General features: G+C 56.9%; 1 protein-coding gene across 1 annotated transcript in view; it reads right to left on the bottom strand.

Moving 5' to 3' along the window:
* Positions 1-15,223, bottom strand: part of LOC131090340 (ATP-sensitive inward rectifier potassium channel 12) — a 33,251-nt gene extending 18,028 nt beyond the window's left edge. Inside the window, exon 1 of the mRNA XM_058035644.1 lies at positions 14,684-15,223. The gene's annotated coding sequence lies outside the window, so the exon portion shown is untranslated. The remainder of the gene's footprint in view (positions 1-14,683) is intronic.
* Positions 15,224-15,733: the final 510 nt, after the last annotated feature.

The following is a 15,733-nucleotide window of genomic DNA, read 5'->3' as shown; positions in this document are numbered from 1 at the left end:
TAAAGAGAGAGATGCCAAGGAGATACTGTTGTTCCCAAGAGAAACAGGACATTCCTCTCCCAGGGGGGGAAAATGAGGAGGAAGGCTCGTGCCACCTCTTTCAGCTCCCTGGCATAGGTGCTCAGCAGTCTGGGCACAGCTTGTCCCTGCTGTGCCACACTGCAGACACAGATGGCATCACAGATAGTGATTTTTTTTCATGTGTTTTGTTGGGGTTTTTTACCCCAAAAGCTCATTTTCCATTTGGGGGAAAGGTTGCTGACAGACCCAAGGCGAATGTGGAGCCACTCTTTGGGTTCCTGGAGACCTCCCTGCCTTTTTGCAGCACACAGAATCATCAGGGTTGGAAATGGTCTCTAAGATCACCCAGTTAACCCAGCACTGCCATGGCCACCACTAACCCATGTCCCCAAGTGTCTCATCTGCACCTCTAACCATGAGCCCAGACCTGCTGCTGTCTCAGGGCATCAGCAGAATCCTCAGGGCCCTTATGGGAGTCACAAAGAGAAGAAACCGTGGGGAAAAACTTATATTTTGCTATTGCCATAAACACCAAAATCAGATCCTGGCTTAGTCCGTAGGGGGAAGGATCATCAGGTTATATTTTCCTTACAAAACATGTTTGAGTTACACAAGCAACGGGATCAGGCTGGAAGCAAGCGGGTGAGATCATCTCAGCGCAGTCCTGGTTGATCCCCTGAAACCACCCAGTCTGGCTGGTTCAGCACAATTCCTGCAGCAAACTGTTCCTGCAGGAAGTTTTATACCTGTGCCCTTGGGCTAAGCCTTGACAGCATCTTTCACTGGGAACAAGGTGCCTGCCTCCTCAAGGCAGCACCTGGGGACTCACAGGGAGAGGAGGGTGGGAGCAGAGTTGGCCTGGCTATGAATAACCCCATGGAAAGGAAACGGGAGAAAAAGCAGCAAAAAGCAGCAACTAATAAATGCAGGGAGATGTGTTCAGCTACAGGCACTCAGTGTGAACAGCTCCTTGTGCTCCATGGGATCCCATGGAATCAGGCACGAGAGAAAATGGGATCCATTGCAGCTCAACAAAGCAGGATCCATCACCTTTCCATGAGAAACACATGGAAACCAACCCAGAGCCCCGTGTGCAGGATGCAACACATGGCTCGTGGCAAGATCTCATCCACTCTGCTCCATTAGGAAAGATGAAGTTGAGAAAGGGGAGAGTTAAATAAAGGAGAGTTAAATTACAGAGAGTTAAATCAAGATGCTTGTTGGACCATGTTAACACAGAGCTGGCCTGGCTCCTGGTGCCACCAGCACTGAACACCCAGCAATCCCATCCCCAGCAAGCTGGGAAATAGCCTGTGTTTAAGGCAATCATTATTTGCAATCTGTGATCCCAGAGAAAAGGGCAGAAAAAGCAACTTCTCATTTTCACCAATAAAAGAGAAATTGCAGAAGCTCAGCAAGCACAGTGGCCAGCAGGTCACAACCAGCAGTGCTGGAGTGATTCATCCTAAACGAGGCAGATTTAGTCAAACTAGCCTAGAATAAGGCAGGGAAAGAGCCCAGGGTTTTCCCTGCTGGTACCTGCCAGTCATTCACCCATGGGAGCAACAGGGCCAGGGAAGAGGAGACAGAGGAACATCATCCCCAGCACTGCTGTCCCCTCCGTCTCCAGGACAATCAATGAAAAGCTTCAATCCCAGCTCCCACACATTCATACTGCACAAAGGCCCATTAAAGTGGGATTTTTTTCCCCTCTTTTCCCAGCTTGTCTTCCCAGAGCACATCGGTTCCCAAAGGTGCTGGAGTACCAAGGGCCCAGGCACTGCTCCACAGCATCCACCAGGCTGGTCCTCCCCACAAAACCACCCGAGCAGCTTCAGTTTGGCTTGTGTGTAACTTATTATTGAAGCTGAGCAAATAATTCAGGGCAAGAGCTCCAGGAGCAACGTTTTGCCTTTTCATTTTCCGCTCTGGAGCTGTCTGCAGCTTTCCCAGAGCTCGGGGATGATTTAAAGACCTGTCTCCGGACGGGAGCGTCTCGCTGCGACGCCGGCTCCGAGTGTTTGATGGCCCAGGTTTCACGTGCGTGTTTGAGGACACGCTGGACACATAAGGATGGATGAGCCTTTCCTGGTACCCTAATTAGATGAGCAGCATTTGCAAGTGGGTTCTGGGGATTTTTTTATTTTTTTTTTCTCTGTGTTGGAGACCTGCAAACACTTCGGTGCAGAGTTAACGACTGCCTGTTCGTTAGGCAGGGCTCGGCGGTGCTTTGTGGTGCCTCATTTTTCCAGTCAGTGGTGCCATCCTGGACATGAGATTTCCTTGGAGCATCCCATTCCCAGCTCCTCTTTACACCCCAAACCACTAAGGATGTGGGAAAGGAGGATTGTACCATGGGCAGAGCCAGGCTGTGATGGCTCTGACCTTCCAGCGCTGCAGCCATCCCAGGAATTTGCCTCCTCATTAGTGGAAAGGTTATGGAGAGGGGATAGGCTCTGTGCAAACTCCCCGTGGTGCTCATGTGACACAGGCTGGCAAAGGCAGCTCGCCCCTTTGCTCAGGCAAGTGCCAGCCAAAAGAAAAGCAGGGAAGAAAAGCAGAGCCACATTCCCAGGCTGCAGAACCCAAATCAGAGGTCCCCATACTTGGAGCAGAGCCTGTTTCCCCCACACCGTCTGCCTGTCCCTGGGAAGCCCATCTGTCCTCAAGGCCACATGAAATGCTGACTCCAAGTGCCTCCACCCTTTTCCTGGAGGAAAGGGCTGCTGTCAGCCGCTGCTGTGACCCCAGACTCTCATCAGAGAAGATGAAGGGGCTGAGAAAGGGACACTCCTCCTGAAGCTGCGGTGGGAGAGATGACATCAAGGACAACCCTGTCTCCTCAGTTGCTGTCACTGAGTTTGTTGCTTTGAGAATGGGGCAAACCAATGCCATGCCATCGACCTCCCACGGTAAAACCCCTGAGAGCAGCTCATGTGCTGGACAGAAGGAGCCATTTAATGCCCCCCCAGCACCTGAACATTTTGGGGCCATCCCAGGTGACCGGGCCTGGGGCTCCATTAGTCCAGCCTGAACAGCTTTCTCCTCCCATTGCGTAATTGCACTTTGTTGAGCAGACCCAGCCTCTGGCAATACATTTTCTCCAGCCTTGCTGCTTTCCTGTAACATTTCCCTTATTCCTTTCACTCTCTCTGGGCAGTTGTTGAAACACGTGGAGAGGGAGAGGAGAGAAAAACCCAATGCTTGTCCTGCACGTAAAGCAAAACCCCGGATGGGAAAAGGGGGGAAAAAAGCAAGGAATCGTGTCAGATGCCTCTTCCCAATCCATCCCCTCCCAGTTTGCCTGTGGGGGTTTGACAAAAGTGCTTTTGGCTGACAAAATGATTACAGGGTGCTGAGGCAGTAAGGTGCACATGGGCTTCTTCCCTGCATTTCAAACAGGGCGAGGACATGGCTGCACTTCTGGAGGGGTCGCAGCAATGGGGGTGAGGAAGGGGGAATTTGGGAAAGGGAGGAAGGAGGGGAGGAGGGATATCTTCTGCTTGGGAAAAAAGCAAGGGCAGAGCAGGTGGGAATGTGTGTGATGAAGCCAAAGGCAGGTGAGGCTGGAGATCCATGATGGGATGAGGTTGGGTTTGGGAGGATGCTGGTGGCGGTGGGGAAGGGAGAAGCTGCAAAGTGAGGAAAGGAGAAGCTGCAGCCGCTGGTCCCTGGGCAGGGACAGATCCTGAGGCCTTGTTCCGAGCTGGGGCAGCGGCAGCAGTGGCAGAGGGAGCGGGGTTCAGCTCCGGACGGGAGCTCGGGGTGCGCGGGGCAGAGCGCGGTGCCCGCGGCGCACTCGGACCCGCCGCGCCTGCCGGCGGTGGGTGCTGGGCAGCGGGGAGGAGGAGAGGAGGATTTCAGCTCCCAACTCAATCTGTTGGAGAACTTGGCCTGCTCCCCGTCAGGCTGAAAATAGCACACATGTAAGGACGCGCACGCAGCGCTGGCTGTGTCCTCGCCGAGCGCTTCCTTCCTGCCGCGCTCCACGCAGCGCCCGGACCCCGCAGCCCCCGAGCCCCCACGGCGGACAGAGCCGGGGCACGATGCTCCTCAGAGCATCCTCATGGCACACTCCACGGGCAGTGCACAGATCCGTTCACCTTCAGCCGTTTTTCACGTGTCCGTCCGGCGGCGGCTTCCCCGCCGTTCTCATCTGGAGCGGCTCACGGCGGGAGCCGAGCTTTATTAGAAACTGGCATCTGGCTTTATCTGAAACTGGCTTCAGCCCTCCCCGCAGCCCCCGCTCAGCCCTGGCATCGGGATGGGGCAGAGAGCACGCACCGGTGCCCAGCAGGCGGGCAGGGAACTTCCACAAGTCCCCGGTTTTATTCCTGGTTTTATCTGCGAGCTCATTATGGGCGATGGGAGAATAAAGCCCCGGCGCTCGCTGCGGGAGCCTGAGCTGCCCGGCCGGGGTCGAGCCCCAGCCCTCGCAGGGACGGGGAAGCAGCAGAGCGTGCTGCAAGCTGGAGGATGGAGATAACCCTGGCGGCAGCCAGAGCTGGTTCCTGCAGCGGAGAGGGAAGAAAAGAGGCTGAGCTCCCCACGGACAGCAGGCACGGGAATAATGGGAGAGCTTTGTCGGGACTTCGCTGCAGCTCTGAGCACAGCTTGTGCAGAGTGCTGCTCCCCTCCCGTCCCTGCTGGGAATGAATACCTCTAAAGAAATGTTCCTCTAAAGGGCAAATACCCCGGGATGGAGGAAATGCAGGAAGCAGCCTTGTGGGGCAGCGACTGAGGGATCTGGGAAGTGCAAAAAGTGAAGAACACCGGGGCTGGGGAGGGATGTACAGGGACACACACGGATGTACAGGTGATCCACACGGATGTACAGGGACACACATGGATGTACAGGTGATCCACACGGATGTACAGGTGATCCACACAGATGTACAGGGACACACATGGATGTGCAAGGACACACATGGATGTACAGGTGATCCACATGGATGTAAAGGGACACACACGGATGTACAGGTGACCCCCATGGAGCTTGGTGCTTGCAAGAGGGAGTTGTCAGAAACACACAGGTGGTTCTGTGCTCGGGGTGAGCTGTGCACAGCCTGTGGGGTGATGCCCTGTGCAGCAGGAGCCAGCAGCCCTACAGATCCCACGCTGTCCCATGTCACAGGGCACGGCTCCACAGAGCACCCAGCAGGACAGGCACTGCCTCGTGAGAACACATTTGTGTTTTGTGCCTTGTGAGAACACCTTTCTTCCCCCAAATCTCCACTCTGCCAGGGCTCTGCTTTGTGCCAACAGAGGCCTCACGGTGCAGCACTTGGCTGGGGACAGCAGCAGGACACCAGGGAATATCAGTTGGCTGGGCAGGGACCAAGATCTCACTCACAGCACTCCAGATCTGCACCTGGGCATGGCCAAAACCTCTCTGCTTCCCAAAACCCTCTGAGGAGCAGCGTGTGGTATCAGCTCTCCTGAAACAAAGCCATTGTGGTTGAGGCAGGATCCTTATTAATCCTTTCCTCTCTTTAATTTCCATTTTTTCTCAGTTCCCTTCCCTGTTGCTCAGGCAGGGCTTGGGTAGGGCCCTGCTGCTGCCAGGCTGTGTCCCTGTGGCACAGTGCCACTGGTGCCATTGCTGTGTGGCACAGGGAGGTGATGGGGGCTGCATTTGGGGTGGATGGTGGGATCAGAGGAATGGAAAGAGAAGGGAGACAGGGACGGAGCAGAGAGCCCCAGATGGAGGGGAAGGGGAAGGTGGGGAGCACAAAAATCAGCCAAAATCACCCCATCAGCAGCAGGCAGGGGCTGGGAGGGGTGCACAGGTGGATCCCAGCCCCATCCTCCATCCAGCTGGGGGTGGAGACAGGAAACTGCCACTTACTGAACCAGCTTTGGTGAAACATCCCAGCTTCCCCCCAGACACCATTCCCAGGGATGGACCACAGGGAAAAGTGGGACAGGGCATCCTCAGCGCCCAGAAAACACAGAGATCACCTTTCCCACCTCTGCCAGCAGCACCTTCCTCAGCCACCCACCACCAACACATCTCCCTACACCCTTGGGTCATCACCCTCCTCCCCCAGGACCCTGAAAAGCACCATTTCCCTATTACAGCCCACACCCAGCACTGCTGCAGTCCTTTCCAGCACCAGCCCTGCCACACCAATGGCCACTGATGCCACCAGCGTGTCCCCAGCTCCCAGGGGACCCTGGGCAGGGGTCAGCACACAGAGCCTGGGTGGCTCCAGGCCCTCCCATGGTGCCCACCCTTACATAAACACCCAGGCCCGGGATTGTTTGTGTTTGTGCTGCCTTCAGCGCTGGGCTCCTCAACCCTATTTGCATAACAAATAATTAATAATAATTAATGACTGGGAGGACGGTGTGGGTTGCCAGATTGTGCTGATTAGGGAACAAACACCATTGTACCAGTGAAGGCAGGCATCACAGGGCCCCGTGTCCTCACCAAGTGTGGGATGGGGACACGACGGGGACAATGTCCTGTGTGACTCTTGGCGCTTCTGGGGAGGGGGAAGAGGAGGAGGAAGAAGAGGATGAGGAGGAGGCAGCGCTGTGGGTGGTGGTGGGGTGGGTCATTGGTGCTGCCAGGTGGGTGCCTTGGCACAGCCCAGCTCTGTGCCCACACATGTGGCACCCCATGGCACCCCAATGCACCCCACGGCATCCCACAGCATTCCACAGCTTCCTACAGCACCCCACAGCATCCCACAGCATTCCACAGCATCCCACAGCTTCCTACAGCACCCCACAGCATCCTACAGCACCCCACAGCACCCCACAGCTTCCTACAGCATCCCACAGTGTTCCACAGCATCCTACAGCACTCCACAGCACCCTACAGCACCCCACAGCATCCCACAGCTTCCTACAGCACCCCACAGCTTCCTACAGCACCCCACGGCATCCCACAGCGTTCCACAGCATCCTACAGCACCCTACAGCACCCCACAGCATCCCACAGCTTCCTACAGCATCCCACAGCACCCCACAGCATCCCACAGCTTCCTACAGCATCCCACAGCGTTCCACAGCATCCTACAGCACCCTACAGCATCCCAATGCACCCCACAGCATCCCACAGCTTCCTACAGCACCCCACAGCATCCCACAGCTTCCTACAGCATCCCACAGCGTTCCACAGCATCCTACAGCACCCTACAGCATCCCAATGCACCCCACAGCATCCCACAGCTTCCTACAGCACCCCACAGCATCCCACAGCTTCCTACAGCATCCCACAGCGTTCCACAGCATCCTACAGCACCCTACAGCATCCCAATGCACCCCACAGCATCCCACAGCTTCCTACAGCACCCCACAGCGTTCCACAGCATCCTACAGCATCTCACAGCATCCTACAGCTTCCTACAGCACCCTACAACATCCCACAGCGTCCCAGAGCACCCCAGTGCACCCCACAGCATCTCACAGCATCCTACAGCATCCCATCACACCCCACAGCACCCCACAGCTTCCTACAGCCTCCCACAGCACCCCCAGGCTCGCTCTGTGCCCTCATTAGAGCCCGGGACAGCACTCCCTAATTGTCTGCGATGGCGCCGCTCCGCATCATTAACGAGCCGAGCAGCACCGGCTCATTAAGGCGAAGCCTTTGCTCCGGCAGCCCCGCAGCCAAACCGGGCTGGGGACACTGTGACCACAAGGTCCTGGCAGGTGGCACCCCCTCCCCGGGCCAGGGGGGCTGAAAGCACCAAAAAATCCCCCCTGTGCTGGAATGTGGGGATGTGAGTGATGGGATGGGGTGTTTGATCACCTGGAGCAGCCTCTGCCTGGAGATCACACACCTGCAGCTCCTGGAGCTGGGAATGTGGGGCGTGAAAGGGGAAAAGGAGAGAGAAAAGGAAAAGCAGGGGGAAAAAAGCAAAAAAAAAAAAAAAACAACACAAAAACAAACAAAAAAAATCCAAACATAAAACAGAAGGGGAAAAGAGAGGGGGTGACAGAAAAAAGAAAGGAAAGGAATGAAGATAGCAAAGAGGAAAGGGAAAGGAAAGGAAAGGAAAGGAAAGGAAAGGAAAGGAAAGGAAAGGAAAGGAAAGGAAAGGAAAGGAAAGGAAAGGAAAGGAAAGGAAAGGAAAGGAAAGGAAAGGAAAGGAAAGGAAAGGAAAGGAAAGGAAAGGAAAGGAAAGGAAAGGAAAGGAAAGGAAAGGAAAGGAAAGGAAAGGAAAGGGGAAATCATGTTCTCTTGTCTTAGATCTGCTCAAGCACTGAGTGCTGGTCACACATGGGAGCACTGGGAGCAGTGGGATGCTGGAGTGAGCAATGGCCAGAGCTTGTGGATCTGTGTGGCCAGAGGCAGACTGGGAGCAGGTGCCTTCCTCCCCGGCAGAGCAAGGGATGAAGCAGAGCTCAGCCCTCTCTCACTCCCCACCACGAAACTCTGCAGGTCCAGCTCGATGTCCCCAATCCCTGCAGAGTCCCAGACAAGCCCTGGATGCCAGCAGAGCTCTGGGGCCTCTCATTGCAGCCCCAAAGCAGCCCCTGCTGTACCCCAGCAGAGCAGTGATGCCTCACTGCCTCTCCTCTATCACTGTAATTCCTTTGCTCTGCTGAATTGCTTCCCCTTCAGCACCACACACAATCCATTGCACTGTAATTACACGGGGATTTTAATATCTGGTGTATTTATAAGATGCACTTAATTCATCAGCCCCTTCAGGCACACTGTCAGCGCAGCCCTCGGCACGGTGGGAAGGATGACTCGCTGTCAGATGCAGATTAGCTGGCCCATGGGTGTGACTGCTGTGGAGGGTGTTCTGAGCCCAGCTGCGAGCCCAGCCTGGCTGGGGGGCAGGATCCCACCGTGCCAGGTGCCCCAACCCTCCAAGGGTTGTGCCAGGGCTCCCCTGAGTGCTGCAGGGACAAAGCAGCACAATCCAGAGACTTCTCCCAAATGTAAATCATCCAACAGGTTGGAATTTGGCAGAAATGTGTTGGGGTGAGTTTCATCCCTACAGTCCAAGCACTGGGGGTTCCCCAAGTGAGGTGAGCGACCCACATTCAGACCCCAAGAAGAAAGCAGTTACTACTGAAGCCTTATTTTTCCTGGCGTTTGTTTTGGTGGCTCCTTTCCAGCCACGTCCTAAAAGGGAACCAAAGGCCTTTGAGCCTCTTGCAGGGAGCACAATGCAATGATTTTCCCAGCCCGGGCAGGAGGGATGAGCTCACTGGTGTCCTTGGTTCCCCCTGGCCTCGGGGTGTGGGGTCCCTGTGCCCAGCACAGCGTGTGCCCTCCAGGAGGGCACAGGGCGCTCAGCAGGATTCTGGGGGTGCTGGAGCTCCATCCCACCCGGCCCTGGCAGAAACACCAGCTGAGCCTGGGAACGAGGGGCAGAGGGGGATGGAGAAGGGTGGTCTCACTGCCTCGGTCCCTGGGGCCACCCTGGCTGTCACTGATGGATGACACCACGTATTTCACACTGGCATCACACCGGGATTTCCCACAGCCCTGCAGTGACATCCACGCTGCCTGGTGGCACCCACAGGTGGTGGCATTGCTGTGAGGCACCACGGAGGCACAGCCCAGCTGCTGGGGGCACTGCATGGCCCTGCACGAGCAGGAAGGGACAGGGACCCACCAGGTCCCCACAGCTCCGAGTGAGCAGTGGGACATAAACCCTGCTCCTGCTTGCAGCGAGCTGTGCCGGAGCAGAGCTGGGCCAGAGAGGGACTGTGGTGACATTTCAGCCACAGGAGGACCTGCAGCAGGTGCCACCTGAGCCCCTGGGCTGCTGTCAGCACCCTGAGCCCACCCACAGCCCCCAGGGCTGGGTCAGATCCCAGGTGCACCCCGGCCCTTGGCAGTGGTCAGGCACGGTGACACACTGGTGGCACACTGGTGGCACACTGGTGGCACACTGGTCCCTGCCACACCACGGCCTTGGCACAGCCTGGCAGGGAGGTCTCTCCCCACATCTCCCTGTTCTGGCACCCTGTGGCTTCCTGGGAACTCAAGCAGGGGACACGAAGGGCCAGGATGTCCCCCCATGGCCCATGGCATGTCACACACACCCAGAGCTGCCCCTCCCTGCCAGCCTGCCCCGAGTGCCAGCCCTGAGTGGGGACACCAGCTCTGGGGGCAGAGCTTGGGCTGAGCTGGGGCACCTCCAACCCAGGGTTCTCTGAGGAGCTGCTAATTCCCCATCCAGAGGGTCCCTGGTACCCGCTCCCCACAGCATGGCACAGCCTCTGCCTCAGTTTCCCCACCTGCACAGTGCTCTCCGAGAGGGGACAGGCAGCACTGTGGGTGGCAGGAAGGTGCAGCAGGGACTCCAACCTCACCTCTGACTTAGGACCAGGACAGTGCCCTCTCTGCCGTCCCCATCCCCACCCCCTCCTCCTGCTGCCACCCAGGGCCCCTCTGACCCCCAAGGTCACTGCCAGAAGGGGCTGTGAGCAAACACCTCAACCCCCCACCCAGCCAGCCCTGCCAACCACCCCCTCCTGACGCTGCCCCTCCCCGGAGCGCAGCTGCCCTGCAGGTGTCCCCCTGCCTCCCCCTGTCCCCAAAAAGCGAATTTCCCGGGAGCCGGGCTCGCGCTGCAGCTCCGCCGGTGGCACTGGCGCTGAGCAGAGCACACACTGCAGCACGGCCGTTACGTAAGCCCCAGCCTGCTCGGGGGATGTAGGACACCAGGGTTGTCCCCCGGCCCCCCCCGGGGCTGCCACCCCCACCCCGGGGCTTGGGAGTTTGGGGGGAACCCCCCCAGCCCAGCCCACGCTGCAAGGAGAGGCTGGGGTGGCTCTAGGGATGCTGTGGCGCTGCTGTGGGGCACACGGGGGTGGCACTGGGGTGGCACTGGGGGGACAGGAGGGTTGGGCCGCTGTGGGGCAGGGAATGGGGCATGGGAGGTGGGGATGGGGCTGGGAGGCAGCGGGTGCTGCATTCACATCCTACTGAGTCCCTCTGGGCTGTCCAGGGCTCACCCGGGCAGGTGAGGGCTCAGGGAAGGAGCCAGGGTCAGGCTGTGACTGCCGGGCTGTGCCTCCCTCGGGGTGACTCACGGAGCAGGATGCAAAGGATCCAGCCCTGATGCCAGCCTGCTGCATCTGCATCCCCATCCTCACAAATCCGGAGGGTCAGCATCCCTAAGGACAGCCTTGCTGAGGCCAGCATCCCTGTGACAGCATCCCTGTGACAGCATCCCTGCCTTGGGATCAGCGTCCCTGGAGCAGCATCCCAGGGAGCAGGAACACCCCTGGTGCCTCCAGCACTCCAGCACAGGCTGGGCAGCCACGAGCAGGATTTCCCAGAGCTGGAGGGAAAATCCTTCCCCTGCAGGACAGCCCTGGCCCCACCTGCCCTGCATCCCTGCGGGGACACGGAGGTGAGGGGTGGCACAGCTGGCATCACCCATCCCCAAACACCCATCCCCGTGCTGGGGGCACTGCCAGGGGGCAAACAGGGCTGGCAGCATCCCCAGGATCAGCCTTATCCTGGTTACCAGAGCATCGGGATCCCGGCAGCATCCGCTGCCTTGGTGCAGGATTGGGAGCCCAAATCCCCCACAGCACCACAATTAAGTGATTTCTTTCTGGTTTTCTGTCAAGCACGGTCTGGATCTGGCCATTTCTGTTTGAGGATGTCAGGGAGGAGGAGAAAAAAGCCCAGGCTAAAGGTCCCAGCAATGGGAGATACCAGAGCAGGAAATTAATGTTAATTAATTCATAATGATGCTGAGATAGTGATACCAGATGCTTCAAAAGTCCAACGGGGGAATCTGAGAGAGCTTTGCAAGGAATCCATCGCCCACCGGCAGCCCTGCCTCACTGCAAGCTGGGAACAGGGAGTGAGCTGGGAACTGGGATCAAGCTGGGACTGCAGGACCCAGTTGGGACCAGGGAACAAGCCAGGAACGAGCCAGGAATGGTGAAAGAGGGGCACATCCCTGTGAGGTGACAAGCCCACAGTCACCCAGATCCGTGCAGAGCAGCTCTGGGAGCCTCCCTGCCACCACACTCCCACCTTTCTCCCCTGCACCCCAAGTCAGAAGCCAGAGTGGAGCTGGAGTGATGAGACACCCACCGGGCTCTGCTCCCTGGGGCACAGGGGCTTCCCAAGACCCTAATGCTCATTTTTTCCTCTTTTTTCCTCCATTTCAGGCACACCAGGGCCAGGGCAGGTGGCTGGGTATGCACTGGGCACTCAGGGGGATGGAGGGACAGCCTCATGATCTGGGACAGGGACACAGGTCCTTTGCCAAGCAGTGTCCCCACACTCAGGGGACAATTTCTCCCTCCTCATCCATGTGAACCAGCCCTTGCCCTGCACTGCCAAACACAAATGGGGCTGGACTTCAGCCAAGGGGTGCAAAAGAGCCCAGAAAGGGGCTTGAGCCTGGTGCCACCTCCCCAGGGCAGGGGACAGCAGAGCCAGCACCAGGAAGGGTGCAAGCATGAACTCTGCAAAACCCACAGGCAAACCCTGGGCTTGGGGCTGTTTGTCCTGGCAGGGGGATTGTGCTCCTTGCACAGTGATCCAGCAGCTCCTGCACCCACAGGGGACCCTCAGGACGGGGCCTGGCAGTGGCAGAGCAGGGTGGCACAGCCAGGGCACGGCGCTGCCATCGCTGCTTACATAAGGTGTCCCCTCCAAGTGCCACACACCCGAGCGGTGACAGGAGAGCAGGACAGGACTGTCCCACTCCTGCTGCAGACAGCACCCCCAAAACTGCCAACCCAGCCCCGTTCCCCCTGCACAGGGCTTGGGTGAGGCTCCTGTGTCTCTCAAGCACATTCCCACCCCAAGAGCCCCTAAAGCTGGCAGGAATTGGGTGGAAATGCCAGGTTCCAGCTCACGGTGCTGCTCCCCCGAAGTTTATCCGCAGCAGGAACATTTCTGCTGCGCTGCTGGTGGAGCTGCCCCAGCCAGCAGGGACAGGGGAAAACCCCACTGTGACACCACCAAAAACTACAGAGCACCACGGCACCAGAGTCAGGGTGACGCCAAAATCCCAACCCCAGCTGGTCCCATGGGGATTGCCATAACCATCCCTGGGTCATTCCAGCGCTAAGGAAAAAACTGCTTTGACTTCACAGGCAAAGCAACTCTTTTGGGTAAAGAGCAGCAGAGGCAACACAGGATTTCAAAGTGTGTTTTGGATCAGAGGCAAGAAGTAAAGTGGCCTTTACGGCGCCTTCCCCAGCAAAGCCAGAGCTTTATTAAGCTTATCTGGCATGGATGGGAGCGCTCGCTGTTCTTCCAGGCCTGAAAAGAGCAGGCAAGGATTTTCTTTTTTTTTAAATTTTTTTTTTTAAGTCTTGTTTTCATTATTTTCTGGTGGCTTCATTGCTTTGTGCTCACACAAAGGGACTTTCACCTGCTGTTCCAAACAAAAGGCCCTGGAAAGTTTTGCAGAGAAGGGGATGAGGGGAAGAAGGTTTGTAGAAGCAAAACGAGTTGTTGCAGGGCTTGTTGTGGATTTTTTTCCACAGTGACCTGTAAAACATCCCCAGCTCTCTGCTGCTTGCAGAGGACCTGGCGCCGACATGTGAGCGCCCTGTCCCCAGCAGTGTCACCCCTGGGATGGGAATGGGCAGATGTCAGAAATTGGGGTTGATTTGGGGTGCAGAGGGAAGGCAGCAGGACCGCTTCCCATGTTTTTCACGGGCAAAGTCACGCCACGCTTTCTAAGAACAGGAAAGAAGAGAACCCAGCCCTCGATTGCTGACACCACAGCAAAACAGGTGGTTCAAAATCACAAGTGCAAAACGGGGGGAAGAAAATAAACCCTATTTGGTGATTTTGTGCTCATATTCACTGCAAAACTGTCCGGGAATGCTGCTAAATACACACCATTTTCCCTCTCACACTCTTTGCTCTATAATTAAGAGAGACTTCTAAAAATACGAGCGGCCTCGAGCACCGAGTGAAGGCGTGCAGGTGCTGCTAACTGGAGGCACTTTAGTACAGCTCATTTTCTGGACAATTTTACTCGCCTGGCTCGTGCTCAGCGCCGATACTATTACAGTGATGCAATTATGCTGCTGCTGCTGCTGCTGCTGCTGCTGCTGCTGCTGCTGCTGCTGCTGCTGCTGCTCTGCCGGGCTCGGCTCGCTCGGGTTTTTCCCTGTGCTTTGCAGTTTGCCTCCCAAGCCCCCCCAGCCCCGCAGCTCCCGGGCTCACCCCAAGCGTGTCCCCGCCGGCAGGGCCCGGGGAGCTGGGGATAGGAGGGTCAGGAGCTGTGTGTGTGTGTGTCACACCAACGTGTGAACATCCCTGTGTGGGCACCGAGGGGCACAACCCCGCGTGGGCATTGCCCAAAACAGCCGCTGTGCAAAAGTTTTGGGTGAGGAAGCGAGCTGGCCGGGGGAAGCGAGCAGAGGGGAGCAGGAGCACGGAGAGGAACCCAAAAAGCAGCAGCAATACCCTCAGTGCTGGCTGGGCAGGGAGGGGGCCCATGGCACTGTCACGGTGACGCCGCTTGGCAAAGCATCTCCCCCCCCAAAAAAAACTGGCATTTGGGGCACAGGGGTGAGGGGGAACTTTCCCCTTGGAGCCGGCGCTGCGAAACTTCCCTGTCTTATTTCTCCATTAGGGCTGCAATAGGTGGAAGTGATTGACTCACTATGAGACTGCTGTTTTTGCCTCTGACTTGGGATTGAGACGGAGCTGGAGGAGCCGTGGTGGGCAGGCACCGGAGCCGGCACTTACCTCTCACTGCATCCAGCCCCTCGGGCCGTGGGGCTGCAGCTCCTGGACAGTTAGCTGGCAGGGCACCCCACATCCACTCGGCTTTCTCCCAGGACCGACGTTCGGCTGCTGCTTCTTAGGCACAGACCCAACCCCTCCATTCCAACCACAGGGGGAAAAAAATATCTTCTTCCAAAAGAAAAAAAAAATTAAAAAAAAATAAAAAAAAAAAAAAAAAGGAGGGAGATTAAAAAAAAATAATAAAAAAAAAAAAAGCAAACTCGCTTATTTTCTTGGTTCGGTTTCCCCGTGGAGAAAAAAAGAAAAACAGATAAATCCCAGCGACCAAGAGATCCAGACTCAGGTGAATTTAGCTTCAAACTCCCTCTGCGCTTTCGGAGCCTTCACCCTCAAATGGGCTCTGGAAGATGCTGGGGGACCCATCGTAGCCAAAGTGTCATCAAATATCCTTCGGGCTCAACTCCGCTCCTGCCCGGGGAGGGTGGACTTCTTCCCTTCTTCCCTGCTTGCTGCGTGCTGTGGAGTTGGCAGGGACCTGCCTGTTCCAGCCTCAGCGTGGAGGGTGGGTGGGTTGGTTGGTTGATGTGGGTTGGTTTTCTCTTTTTTTTTTTTTTTTTTTTTTTTTTTTTCTCGCCGCTATTGGTTTCCCTGCTATCTGATCCTGAGCGAGCGCTGCAGCTCGCCGCTTGCTTCCCTGCCTTTTTCCCCCCACCAGCTCCCAGGCTTTTTGACAGGGAATGAAACACAGACACCCAGTGAGACAGGCTCCGGCTTCTACAAAGCTCCACTCCCTCCTGCTGCCTTTGTCCGCGAACAGCAACTCCTCCAACTCTGCCCGTAGACACGAGGGAACCTCTGCATCAGCACTTTCCTAATGGCTGCTTCGCCCCAGCCCTTCGGCCCTTCTGCTGCTGCTTCTTCTTCCTCTTCTTCTTCTTCTTCCTCTCCTCTACCTTGATGGCTTCCGCTGGCTTTTCCTAGCCCGGCAGGCACAGAGCCGGGAAGCAACAGCCCCTTGCCGATGGATGCATCTCAGCTCCCCCGCGCTGC

The sequence above is a fragment of the Melospiza georgiana genome, chromosome 16, assembly GCF_028018845.1.
Source record: "Melospiza georgiana isolate bMelGeo1 chromosome 16, bMelGeo1.pri, whole genome shotgun sequence".
NCBI lineage: Eukaryota > Metazoa > Chordata > Aves > Passeriformes > Passerellidae > Melospiza > Melospiza georgiana.
Note: the sequence above shows the minus strand (reverse complement) of the source record. Positions and strands in the feature narration are given on the sequence as shown.